General features: G+C 49.7%; 1 long non-coding RNA gene and 1 other non-coding gene across 37 annotated transcripts in view; both read left to right on the forward strand.

Moving 5' to 3' along the window:
• Positions 1 to 3,911: 3,911 nt before the first annotated feature.
• LOC129506406 (uncharacterized) overlaps positions 3,912 to 12,494 on the forward strand; it is a 52,788-nt gene continuing 44,205 nt past the window's right edge. For 22 of the 36 annotated variants that reach the window (XR_008663804.1, XR_008663780.1, XR_008663793.1 and 19 more), the window contains exons 1-2: positions 6,618 to 7,714; positions 9,106 to 12,364. This is a non-coding gene — a long non-coding RNA (uncharacterized LOC129506406). The other 14 variants (XR_008663790.1, XR_008663791.1, XR_008663808.1 and 11 more) reach the window with 12 other exon arrangements.
• LOC129518452 (U2 spliceosomal RNA) lies at positions 4,233 to 4,423 on the forward strand. The gene has a single exon (XR_008666200.1). It is a non-coding gene; the product is annotated as a U2 spliceosomal RNA (small nuclear RNA).

Below are 12,494 nucleotides of genomic sequence, written 5' to 3' on the forward strand. Positions count from 1 at the left end.
GGGCCCTGAACGGGTGGCCTCCCTACCCCATCAGGAGGGCTCCTTGGGCATCTACCTAAACCCCTCCCTCCTCCCCCCCCCCCCCCCGCCCCCGGGCCTCCGTTTCCCCAGGGCAGAAGTGGCCACCTTCCTACGTTCCTTCCTTAGTGGGATTGAGGGAAGGCCGAGGTAGCTCGAGCGTGACCTGACCTTGGGGTCTGAGTGGTCCAGGATGTGGGTCCTAGGTGCCACGAGGTACCGGTGGAGACGTCGTGCCTGTGACACCGAAACGAGTGAGCCGCGTGCGCTATACCGTAGCCAACGCTTCTCGTCTGGGCCAGACTTGCGCTCAGTGCTCTCTTGGCGTCCAACTTGCAGAGTTTACCTACGGAAGAAGCGGTGGAGGCAGAGAGGTTAGGCAACTGGCCCGAGACCACACAGCTTGGCGAGTGAGTGCGAGGGGCAGGCTAGGCCGAGGAAGCCGGGGGCGCCGGCAACCGAGGAATGCTTCTTCCCAGTCAGGCCCACGACGAGACTGAGCATTGCCGATGCTGACACACGGGTCCTCTGGGGTCCTCTGCCCGCTGCCTCCGCCGACGGGACGCGGGCGGGGGGCGGGCGGGGGGGGGGGTGCCCCGGAGCGTGGAGCTGGCGAGCGTGGGCGCTAAGCCCTGCGGACCCGTGGGACCTAGCGAGTAACCTGGCCTCCTCCGTCAACCCTTCCATCTGAGATCTCTAAACCGGGAGATGATGAGATGACAAGTTATCAGACATGATTATTAGGAATAACGAGACAGGCTTCTTTCTTTTTTAAAGATTTTATTTATTTATGAGAGATTGAGGGAGAGAGAGAGAGGCAGAGACATAGGCAGGGGGAAAAGAGGGCTCCCTACTGGGAGCCTGATGGAGGACTCCATCCCAAGACTCCAGGATCACACCCTGAGCCAAAGACTGACGCTCAACCGCTGAGCCACCCAGGCATCCCAAGGGATTCGTTCTCTTAGAAGAGGCACCAGAGAGCTTGTTCCCTCTCTACCATATGGAGAAGGTGGCCATCTGTGAGCCAAGAGGGACCTCAGCAGAGCCCTATCATGCTGGCACCGTCAACTGGAACTTCTAGCGTCCTTAACTAAGAAATTTGTTATTTAAGCTCCCAGTCTATGGTATTTTGTTATGGCAGCCAGAGCAAACTAAGAAAGTAGGTCTGATATGGTGTCTGACATTCTGCATTTCTAACGGGTTCCCAGGTGTTACAGATGCTGTTGTTCACAGGCCATACTTTCAACAGCAAGGTTCTAGAACAGATTAATAGTAAGTTACCCCAAAGGCTGTGTATTTTCCCTATCGATGAGCACTTTATTTTTTTTTTTAAAGATCTTATTTGGGGGATCCCTGGGTGGCGCAGTGGTTTGGCGCCTGCCTTTGGCCCAGGGCTCGATCCTGGAGACCCGGGATCGAATCCCACGTCGGGCTTCCGATGCATGGAGCCTGCTTCTCCCTCTGCCTGTGTCTCTGCCTCTCTCTCTCTGTGACTATCATAAAAATTTAAAAAATTTAAAAAAAAAGATTTTATTTATTCATGAGACAGAGAGAGAGGCAGAGACACAAGCAGAGGGAGAAGCAGGCTCCATGCAGGGAGCCTGATTTGGAACTTGATCCCGGGACTCCAGGATCATGTCCTGGGCCAAAGGCAGGTGCTAAACCACTGAGCCACCCAGGGATCCCCTCGATGAGCACTTTAAATGTTCTCCTGCTAATCTACAACAGACATCTATTATAATCCCAAGCTTCTAGTAGGTCTAGACATTTTTAATCCCAAAACTTTAATGAGTGTATCCTCAGCAATCATTGTTAGATAAAGGAATGAATGAGTTAAGAGTGTTGTCTGACAGCTGGCCACCTTGCCTACTGGTAAGGCCTTTGGACTTGGACTTGGAAGACATTTGGAAATATCCAGGGTGAGTGAGGGAGCTTCTGTGAGCTGGGTTCAAGCAACCCCCTTTCAGCAAAACCAATTTAGTGAGTATAAGATGGTCTGATATACACATCTAAACAGAGCTTGGGATTAGAAGGCCCGAAGAGTCATCTCAGGTGCAAGCTAAGCACATTATATATTGTTTTGGGTGACTCTCATTCATTCATTCAACAAATATTTATCAATTGTGGAATATGTGCTGAACACTGAGGTGCTGGGAAATAGAACAGCAACAAAACCTCTACCAAGGTGAGAAGCAAATAAACCAAAAGTATGTGTATATTTGTGAATATATCTTTTTTTTATTCATGAGAGACACACACACAGAGAGAGAGAGAGAGAGAGAGGCAAAGACATAGACAAAAGCAGAGGGAGAAGCAGGCTACCCTCAGGGAGCCCAATGTGGGACTCAATCCCTGAACTCCAGGATCACACCCTGAGCCTAAAGCAGAGCCCAACCACTGAACCATCCAGGCATCTCATTTGTGAATATATCTAAATAAATTCTTAAAATATTTTAATATTGATTACTGGAGAGTTTTGGGGAGGACATTCTCTTAAATCTGGCCCCTCCCCTTTGGCCTCACTATAGTCCTGGCCCTGTGTAATTATAATAACATCTACCTTGTAAAGCTATTGAGTGAATTAAGTGAGGCAGTACAATAGAGCACTGAGACCAGGGGAAAGGCCCAGGCAACGCCTAGAACATGCTTTTCATCTTGCAGGGTGAAGGTACTGACTGGATTTCAGTCTTACGTCCATGATACCTTCTAGTTTTTCTGATATCAAATGAAAGAAATATTAACCCCTCAAGTAAACTGAAGTTTTCTCTGAAGGAGAATATGAAAGGTAAATGCTGACTGAGAATCAGCAATCTTTGCCACAGGGAAACGTCAGGGGAGAGGATTTAGGAATTGATTGGCCTTAATACCCAGAGCATCATGTGACAGTCATCTCTCCTCTGCGGTGTGCCACCATCCTGACCAGATCTTCCACGCTTATAACCCCTGGATTTGACCAGTAGCCTCCTAATTGTTTCTCTGATTGTCTGATCTGGGAATAGCTTCTTCACTCAACCAACGTTTACACCACCTACTATATGCCAAGCACTGAGCTAGTGATGGGATACAGAGATACTGATGAGGTCACCATCCTCAATGATCTCAGATTTCAAGTGGGAGCCATCAAAGATTGCCCAAAAAGGTGGTGAGTGGTGTACCTGAAATGAATTCTCAGGTGGGATGAAATGCATATGAGGGCCGCTAATCAGACTGGAGGCAGGGTGTAAAAGGGTTAATCTTTAAGGAAGGCTTCCAAAAAAAAAAGAAAGAAAAGAAAAGAAAAGAAAAGAAAAGAAAAGAAAAGAAAAGAAAAGAAAAGAAAAGAAAAGAAAAGGTTTCCAGGAGGAGGTGACACACAAGCAGAATCCAGAGTATCTATCTGCGTAAGACGCGAAGGAAAACGATGTCCCCGGAGCAGGGAGCTTTACGTACAAAGCCCAAGATAGAATTCATTCTCAGAAGCGAGGATAGACCAGGTACTGGAGTCGGAGAAAATCCCAGCAGCGGGGCATCCTGGCCTCCCAATCAACGGACCCGCCTCCACCTCACTTTCTGTGGTCCGCCTTCCCTCTAGCAGGGAGGCGACCCTCCCCGCTCCGGGGAGCGACCCTCTCTGCTCAGGGAAGCCCTTCCTCCAGGCCTTTCCCTCCCCTGGCTCAGAATGAGACCCTCAACTGGCAGATACGAAGCTCGTCTTTCCGCCGACGTAGAGCCAACTTAATACGATACGCTCTAAGCGCTTCTAATGGGTATATCTTCCAACTTTGTCTTCAGGAAGACTCCGCCAACAGCGCCCTTCCACAAACCCTATTGCCGTCACCCTCAACCCTCTTTGGTCCTGGCTTTTCTCTACGTCTGCACAAAACTGAGGGCCGACCCCCCTTCCCTCCCATCCGGGATTCCATTCTCCCCGCACCGAGCAATTCCCGGAAACGGACTGCGGGGTGTGAGCACGCCACCCGGCGCGCTAAAGGGTGGAGCATTCAAATTACAAGAGACGTTACAGACCGATGCAGTCGCAAGCAACGACAAACTCATCACTTGTCTTTCAAAAGGAAGAGACTTTACAAAGCCGCACGAGAGCCTAGCGGCTAGTGCCGCCCGTGCCACGGTGGGAGAAGCGGGGGGAGCGAGACGTGGCCGGAGCGGGCGCCGAGTCACCGTGAGTGTAAGGTGGAGGTCGTCGGGAGGGCGTGCGCGGGGGCGTGCGCGTCGGCATCGCTTCTCGGCCTTTTGGCTAAGATCAAGTGTAGTATCTGTTCTTATCAGTTTAATATCTGATACGTCCTCTATCCGAGGACAATATATTAAATGGATTTTTGGAGCAGGGAGATGGAATAGGAGCTTGCTCCGTCCACTCCGCGCATCGACCTGGTATTGCAGTACCTCCGGGAACGGTGCACCCCCTCGGGGGAGGCTTTCGGTGACAAAGAGAGATAGTGAGTTGTCCGAAGCAGCGCTTAGGGAGGATCTTTGGTGTTCCCGCGGAGCCTCGGGACTGGGGCGAAGTACAACAAAGAGAACTTAGAGCGATGCTTCAACCGAGCTGACTTCTTGCGTTCTGGCTCTTTTTTTCTCCAATTCTGCTAACCCCAGGCGCAGTTTCACGGCGAGAACAACTGACAGTTGTACTACTGCTTTTCTCTTTCTGGTTTAAGTTGTTCATTTCCCTAAAGCTGTTTTTAAGTTTTATTTTTATCTTTTTTTTTCTTAAGCTTCATCTACTTATGAAAATGAGAGAGAGACCGAGAGAGGCACAGACCCACACAGGCACGGGGGAAGCAGGCTCCATGCAGGGAGCCTGACTTGGGACCGGATCTTGGATCCCCAGCATCACGTCCGGGTCCGCAAAGGGCTCTCTGCAGGGAGCTTGCTTCTCCCTCTTCTTCCTCTGCTTAGGTCTCTACCTCTCTCCGTGTTTCTCATGAATAAAGAGAATATTTAAAATCAATAAAATATTTTTATTTATTTTTTTAAAGATTTTATTTATTTATTCATGATAGTCACACAGAGAGAGACAGAGAGGCAGAGACACAGGCAGAGGGAGAAGCAGGCTTCCATGCAGGGAGCCTGACGCGGGATTCAACCCCGGGTCTCCAGGATCGCGCCCCGGGCCAAAGGCAGGCGCCAAACCGCTGCGCCACCCAGGGATCCCGATGAAATATTTTTAAGAAGAATCTCTTATAAAATTTGCCAGCAAGGAAAATACCTCCTCAGCGTGAGGCAGATTTTGTCTCCTGTCTCATGAAGTTTTGTGGGTAGTCTGAATATAATTTAACGAAACAAGTAAATCAAATACATACGAATAGGATAAAAAGTTTTTAGATGAAACTGTTTTTTGTGTACATACAATGGAATGTTTCAGCTCTATTGTTTATTTAAGTAATCTCCACACCCAATGTGGGGCTGGAACCCGCGACTCAGAGATCAAGACTTGCATGCTCTACCAACTAAGCCAGCCAAGCACTCCTAGGTGAATTATTATTATTATTATTTATTTATTTATTTATTTATTTACGACTCTATTTATTTGAGATAGAGTGTGTGTGAGAGAGCATGAGCAGGGGGCGGAGGGAGAGGGAGAATCGGACTCTGCTGGGCAGGGAGCCTGACTCAGGCCTTGATCCCAGGACCCTGGGAAAATGACCTGAGCTGAAGGCGGACGCTCAACCTAACTGACTCAGCCTGAAACCTTAAAGTTTTGCTAAGCTAAGAGATGAGTTACTTTCGTTAGATAGCCGGATCACATCCAAGTAAGATAATAAATGAAACATTGAAACATCGATTACTGAACAAAAAAAGTGGCTTATCCACTTTTTGCTTTTTTTTCTTAAATAGAGGAATTAAATATATTTGGATCTATTAATAAACGTGTTTAGTGCCACAGTAAGAAATTTACAGGAGAAAGCATGTGTTTCTAGAAATTATAAAAGGATAAATCTGCCAAGCCACAAAATGCTAAGATGGTTCACAGTGGCTTGCTTCTTAGTTTTCACTGGAAATTAAAGATTTCTAAGAGTTAAGCATCCTAATATATATAAGTAAAGCTACTAGAGATAATAAGGGAAAGGAACTTTATGTATGGTCAGGACTAAGATGGGAATGGCTTTAATTAAGTAAATGAAAGGTTTGTTTACAAAGGGGATCCCTGGGTGGCGCAGCGGTTTAGCGCCTGCCTTTGGCCCAGGGCGCGATCCTGGAGACCCGGGCTCGAATCCCACGTCGGGCTCCCGGTGCATGGAGCCTGCTTCTCCCTCTCCCTCTGCCTATGTCTGTCTGTCTGTCTGTCTCTCTCTCTCTCTCTGTGTGTGTGTGTGTGACTATCATAAATAAATAAAAATTTTTAAAGAAGATTTATTTATTGATTTGTGCTATAAATAAATATTATTTATCTATTTATTCACAAGAGACACAGAGACAGAGGCAGAGACAGAGACAGAGGCAGAGACATAGGCAGAGGGAGAAACAGGCTCCTCGCAGGGAGCCCGATGCAGAATTCGATCCCAGGATCCTAGGATCAAGACCTGAGACGAAGGGAGATGCCTAACCGAGGGAAGGGAAGGGAAGGGAAGGGAAGGGAAGGGAAGGGAAGGGAAGGGAAGGGAAGGGAAGGGAAGGGAGGGGAGGGGCAGACGGCGAGAGAAATCTAAGCAGACTCCTGGCTGAAGACTCACCCCGCTGTGGGGCTACATCTCACGATCCTGAGGTCAAGACCTGAGCAGAAACCAACAGTTGGACGCAGCCGACTGTGCCATCCAGGTGCCCCCCACTTTGTGTCTTAAACAATGGGCCAGACTCCCAACATTCTGCTCTTGGGAGCATGTTTTCCAGCTTCTTAAATCAGTGCGTGCCAACGCAGCCCCCTGCCCCGCCATGCCACATGCACCTGAGTCTGTTTCCGCGTCTAGTTAGCTCAAATCTCTTTCTGAAGCTCAGTTTTCCCATCTGTTAAGTGGAGATCATAAACCCTGACCCACGTCCTCACATGGTAGATGGGAATAAGGATCCACCCATAACCAAGATGTAAAACAACCAGCCAAGAGTAAGGGTCCCCTTAATTCTGTGAGAGGAGGAAGAGGAAGAAAGCTGAAGATATTGGGCGGTGGTCCTTGGCAGCCTCGATTTCTTCAGGTGAAAAACATGATAGATAACATTTTCCCTTTGGGATTGTGGAAAGACCAAAAGAGAAAACGAAGGGATTAGCTGGCACACAGTGGGTTCTGAACAATGGCAGGCAACTTGTGAAGCCCCGTTCTGGGTTCTGAGTCTCACTTGTATTACAGATCTAATCTAGCGGGACATGGAACTTGCTCTCCAGCACAGAAGCCCTGCTATTTTAGTCCCAGGATCCTGAATACATTCGGGATGAGAGGCTGGGGGCAGGCGCTCTGTGGGCCCACGCATTGTCTTGACCACCACGCGTAACATCCTGGGCTTTCAGGCTTGGATCAACACCAACACGTGTCAAAGAGACGCAGTGCGACAGCTCCACACTTCTTTGTTCATCTCTCTCCAGGAGCATTAAAGCTTTTTTATTATCCCAGCCACAGCTCTTGGAGGCTCTGAGTCACTAACAACTTAAAAAGAAAAAACGAAACCTTGCCTCCTGTGTTCTGGGCACCCTCCTTTTCTCTGTCTGACCGCCAGACGATTGTGGAAACTGCCTTGCAGACTCTCCTCAGAGGTTCAGAAGGTAAAGGTGAGAGAAGGGCGGGTTGCGTATGTTGGTAGTGAGAGCTGAGATCCTGAAAACTATGTTTGCTGCTGCTCCCGTCTCTCTCCCCCAGTCATCAAGTCCTGTAGCAGAACACTCGTCAACCCGTAAGGTACGCGTGCGTTCCAGGAGAGTCTTGTTAAATACTCTGTGGCTCTGCATTTCCAACATGCTCATGGGACCCCAGTGCTGCTGGGGTAGGGCCCACACTTTGAGCAGCAAGGTGCCAAACTGTCCCACCTCAAGTCATTTTTTCAAAATTATTCGTGGCACGCCTGAATAATTGGCGTCAGCGGCTGAGTGTCTCCTTTTCGGCTCAGGGCGTGATGCTGGGATCCAGGAGCAAATCTCACGTTGGGCTCCTTGCAGGGAGCCTGCTTCTCCCTCTGCCTGTGTCTCTGCCTCTCTGTGTGAGTGTGTCTCATGAATAAATAAATACAATTTTAATAAAATAAAATGTTTAAAGATTTTATTTATTTCTTCATGCAAGACACAGAGACATAGGCAGAGGGAGGAGCAGACTCCCTGTGGGGAGCCTGATGTGTGGCACTTGATCTCAGAACCCCAGAATCACAACTTGATCCAAGGGCAGACTTTCAACCACTGAGCCACCCAGGCGCCCCATTTCTTTTTAAGATTTTTATTTGGGGGACGCTTGGGTGGCTCAGCAGTTAAGTGTCTGCCTTCAGCCCAGGACGGGATCCTGGGGTCCCAGGATCGGGTCCTGCATCGGTCTCCCTGCATGAAGCCTGCTTCTCCCTCTGCCTATGTCTCTGCCTCTCTCTCTCTGGGTCTCTCATGAATAAATAAATAAATAAATAAATAAAATCTTAAACAACAAACAAAAATGGCTCAAGGTGAGGGATGCCTAGGTGATCCCATCTGGTTAGGTGTCTGCCTTTGGCTCAGGTCCTGATCCCAGGATCCTGGCAATGAGCCCCGAGTTTGAGCTTCCCACTCAGCAGGGAGTGTTTCTCCCTCTGCCCCTCCCCCTCCATTCATGCGCTCTCTCTCGCGCTCTCTCTCTCTCTCTCTCTCTGTCTCTCTCTCAAATAAAATCTTTTTTTTTTTTTTAAGCCACTTTTGAAACAAGGTATCTTTCACTAGTCTCTCCCGCCAGGTCTCTTCCACTAGTTATGAAAGGCGGGGTGATGGAAAGAAGCTGATGGAGCCGTGCAAGGGGACAGTGTAGACACTGGCTTGAAGGCAGGGCTGCCACAGGACCAGGCAAAACATATGCAATGGGGCCTGGACTTGAGGGTGCTGTCCTCCTCGGCTGGTGGGGACCCAATGCCCTCTCAGACCCGAGGACCGAGCACAGGAGCCCCTGGAGTCGGCAACCGTGGCACCAACAGATGTTCTCTGGTTGTGCATAGGCTTCCCCAACAGCTGCGTGAGGAGTGGATGGGGCTGAATGGCGGCAGAGAGGAATGGAAGAGCATGAGCGTGGCAGATGCCCCTTGTGACCAAGGACAAGGTCACGTTCACCTCTGTGATCCCGGGCCCACACAGTGACAGGTGCAGAGCAGGTGTTACACCGAAGAATTGGGTGGGTCAAAAATTTCATTTTATGTTATTATTTTATTGAACGATTTATTTATTTGAGAGAGGGAGAGAGGGACAGAGAGCATGAGCAGGAGGGGCAGAGAGAGGAGAGAGAATCTCAAACAGACTCCAAGCTGAGCACGGAGCCTGATGTGGGGCTTGATCCCAGGGCCCTGAGATCGATCAGGACCCAAGCCGAAACCAAGAGCTAGATATTTAACTGACTGCGCCACCGAGGTGCCTCTGAATCAACAAATTTAAAAAGAGGTTTTCAGGGCAGCCCGGTGGCTCAGCGGTTTAGCGCCGCCTTCAGCCCAGGGCCTGATCCTGGAGTCCCGGGATCATCGGATCGAGTCCCACATCCGGCTCCCTGCATGGAGCCTGCCTCTCTCTCTCTCTCTCTCTCTCTCTCTCTCTCTCTCTCTCTCTCCCCCCATGTCATGAATAAGTAAATAAAATTTAAAAATAAAATAAACGAAAGAAAAATAGGAAAGAAAGGGAGATCCAGAAATAGATCTAAATATATATGAGGACTTTTTGGTATGATAAAGGTGGCATCTGAAAATGATGATTAGATGGGCTCTTCCATATATGATGCAGGAACCACTGGGTAGCCATCCAGAAAAAATAAGGTCAGATTAATACCGGAACGTATATACTAGGACAGATACCAAGTGCGCCAGAGATAGAAATGCAAAAAATCAACAATTCTAAGGACAGTGAGCAGAGAATATGAACACTCAGTTCACAGCAAATAATAGTGGATGTGAAGCACATGGAAAGATGAACAACCTGGCTTATGAAGACACCACTGCATACGATGCAAGAGTTTGATAACCAGACGGTTGGGCAAGGCCGTGGGGAACACGCATTGGATGAGAAAGCTAGCTGTCCTCTTCAAGTCCCTGCCCCTGGCTTATCATTCCCGACTCCCTTGAAGCGATAGTAAGTTGGACACTTGGAAAGGGCCTGACCCTCACACTTGTTGTTGCTCTAACTTTGCAGGCACTTTGGTCTGTGCCCATTGATGTGAGCCGGCTAAGGGAGACCCACATTAACCAAACACACGAGAAGCTGGTGTGTGAACTAGAAGGGGAAATCATTTTTTATTTTTATTTTTTTAAAGATTTTATTTATGGGATCCCTGGGTGGCGCAGCGGTTTAGCGCCTGCCTTTGGCCCAGGGCGCGATCCTGGAGACCCGGGATCGAGTCCCACATCGGGCTCTTGGTGCATGGAGCCTGCTTCTCCCTCTGCCTGTGTCTCTCTCTCTCTCTGTGACTATCATAAATAAATAAAAAAAAAAGATTTTATTTATTTAATCATGAGAGAGAGAGAGAGAGAGAGAGAGAGAGAGACAGGCAGAGACACAGGCAGAGGGAGAAGCAGGCTCCATGCAGGGAGCCTGACGTGGGACTCATCCTGGGTGTCCAGGATCACGCCCTGGGCTAAAGTCGGTGCTAAACAGCTGAGCCACCCAGGCTGCCCCGAAATCATTTTTTAAACGATTTAACTCATTTATTTGACACAGAAAAAGAGAGAACACAAGCAGGGGGAGTAGCAGAGAGAGAGAGAGAGAGAGAGAGAGAGAGACCAATGCAGGGCTCAGTCCCAAGACTCCAGGATCATGACCTGAGCCAAAGGCAGACGCTAGAGCGACTGAGCCACCCACGTGCCCCGAGAAATCATTTTTTTAAGTATTGTATTTATTTTTATTTTTTTATTTTTGTTTTTTTTTTTATTATTTATGATAGTCACACAGAATGAGAGAGAGAGAGGCAGAGACACAGGCAGAGGGAGAGGCAGGCTCCATGCACCGGGAGCCCGACGTGGGATTCGATCCCGGGTCTCCAGGATCGCGCCCTGGGCCAAAGGCGAGCGCTAAACCGCTGCGCCACCCAGGGATCCCCTGTATTTATTTATTTTTAAGTAGGCTCCACGTGCGAGTGGGACTTGAACACAGGACCCCGTTCTAGAGCTTACATGCTATGAGGCTAAAAGGCAATAAATAAATGTATAAAATGTCAAGTGACGCCGTGCTGTGGAATACAGGAAAGCCAGGTAAGGGAGAAGCAGGGGCCCTGGGCGGATGACGGAAGATGAAGCACAGGACTCTCTGCCAGCTGTTGATAGTCTCCCTTTCCAGACGAGGAGGGTACAGAGAAAGGACCTGCCTGACATGTTTTGGCCTTGTGTCTGGTTCTCACCAATACACTGTATACGGAACATGGGAACGTGGGCCACCTGGGTGGCTCAGCGGTTGAGCGTCAGTCAGTCTGTGGCCCAGGTGGTGATCCCGGGTCTTGGGATCGAGTGGTGCATGGGGCTCCCGGGAGGGAGCCCGTTCCTCCCCCTGCCTATGTCTCTGCCTCTCTCTCTCTCCCTCGGTCTCTCATAAATAAATATATACATACATACATGAATGAATGAATGAATGAATGAATGAAAGAAAGAAAGAAAGAAAGAAAGAACGAAAGAAAGAAATCTTAAAAAAAACAAAGAAGCCTGTCTCGTTACTGCTAATAATCATGTCTGATAACTTGTCATCTCATCATCTCCCGGTTTAGAGATCTCAGATGGAAGGGTTGACGGAGGAGGCCAGGTTACTCGCTAGGTCCCACGGGTCCGCAGGGCTTAGCGCCCACGCTCGCCAGCTCCACGCTCCGGGGCACCCCCCCCCGCCCCGCCCCCCGCCCGCGTCCCGTCGGCGGAGGCAGCGGGAAGAGGACCCCAGAGGACCCGTGTGTCAGCATCGGCAATGCTCAGTCTCGTCGTGGGCCTGACTGGGAAGAAGCATTCCTCGGTTGCCGGCGCCCCCGGCTTCCTCGGCCTAGCCTGCCCCTCGCACTCACTCGCCAAGCTGTGTGGTCTCGGGCCAGTTGCCTAACCTCTCTGCCTCCACCGCTTCTTCCGTAGGTAAACTCTGCAAGTTGGACGCCAAGAGAGCACTGAGCGCAAGTCTGGCCCAGACGAGAAGCGTTGGCTACGGTATAGCGCACGCGGCTCACTCGTTTCGGTGTCACAGGCACGACGTCTCCACCGGTACCTCGTGGCACCTAGGACCCACATCCTGGACCACTCAGACCCCAAGGTCAGGTCACGCTCGAGCTACCTCGGCCTTCCCTCAATCCCACTAAGGAAGGAACGTAGGAAGGTGGCCACTTCTGCCCTGGGGAAACGGAGGCCCGGGGGCGGGGGGGGGGGGGGAGGAGGGAGGGGTT

This window comes from Nyctereutes procyonoides, unplaced genomic scaffold, assembly GCF_905146905.1.
Source record: "Nyctereutes procyonoides isolate TBG_1078 unplaced genomic scaffold, NYPRO_anot_genome, whole genome shotgun sequence".
In the NCBI taxonomy this organism is placed as follows: Eukaryota; Metazoa; Chordata; class Mammalia; order Carnivora; family Canidae; genus Nyctereutes; species Nyctereutes procyonoides.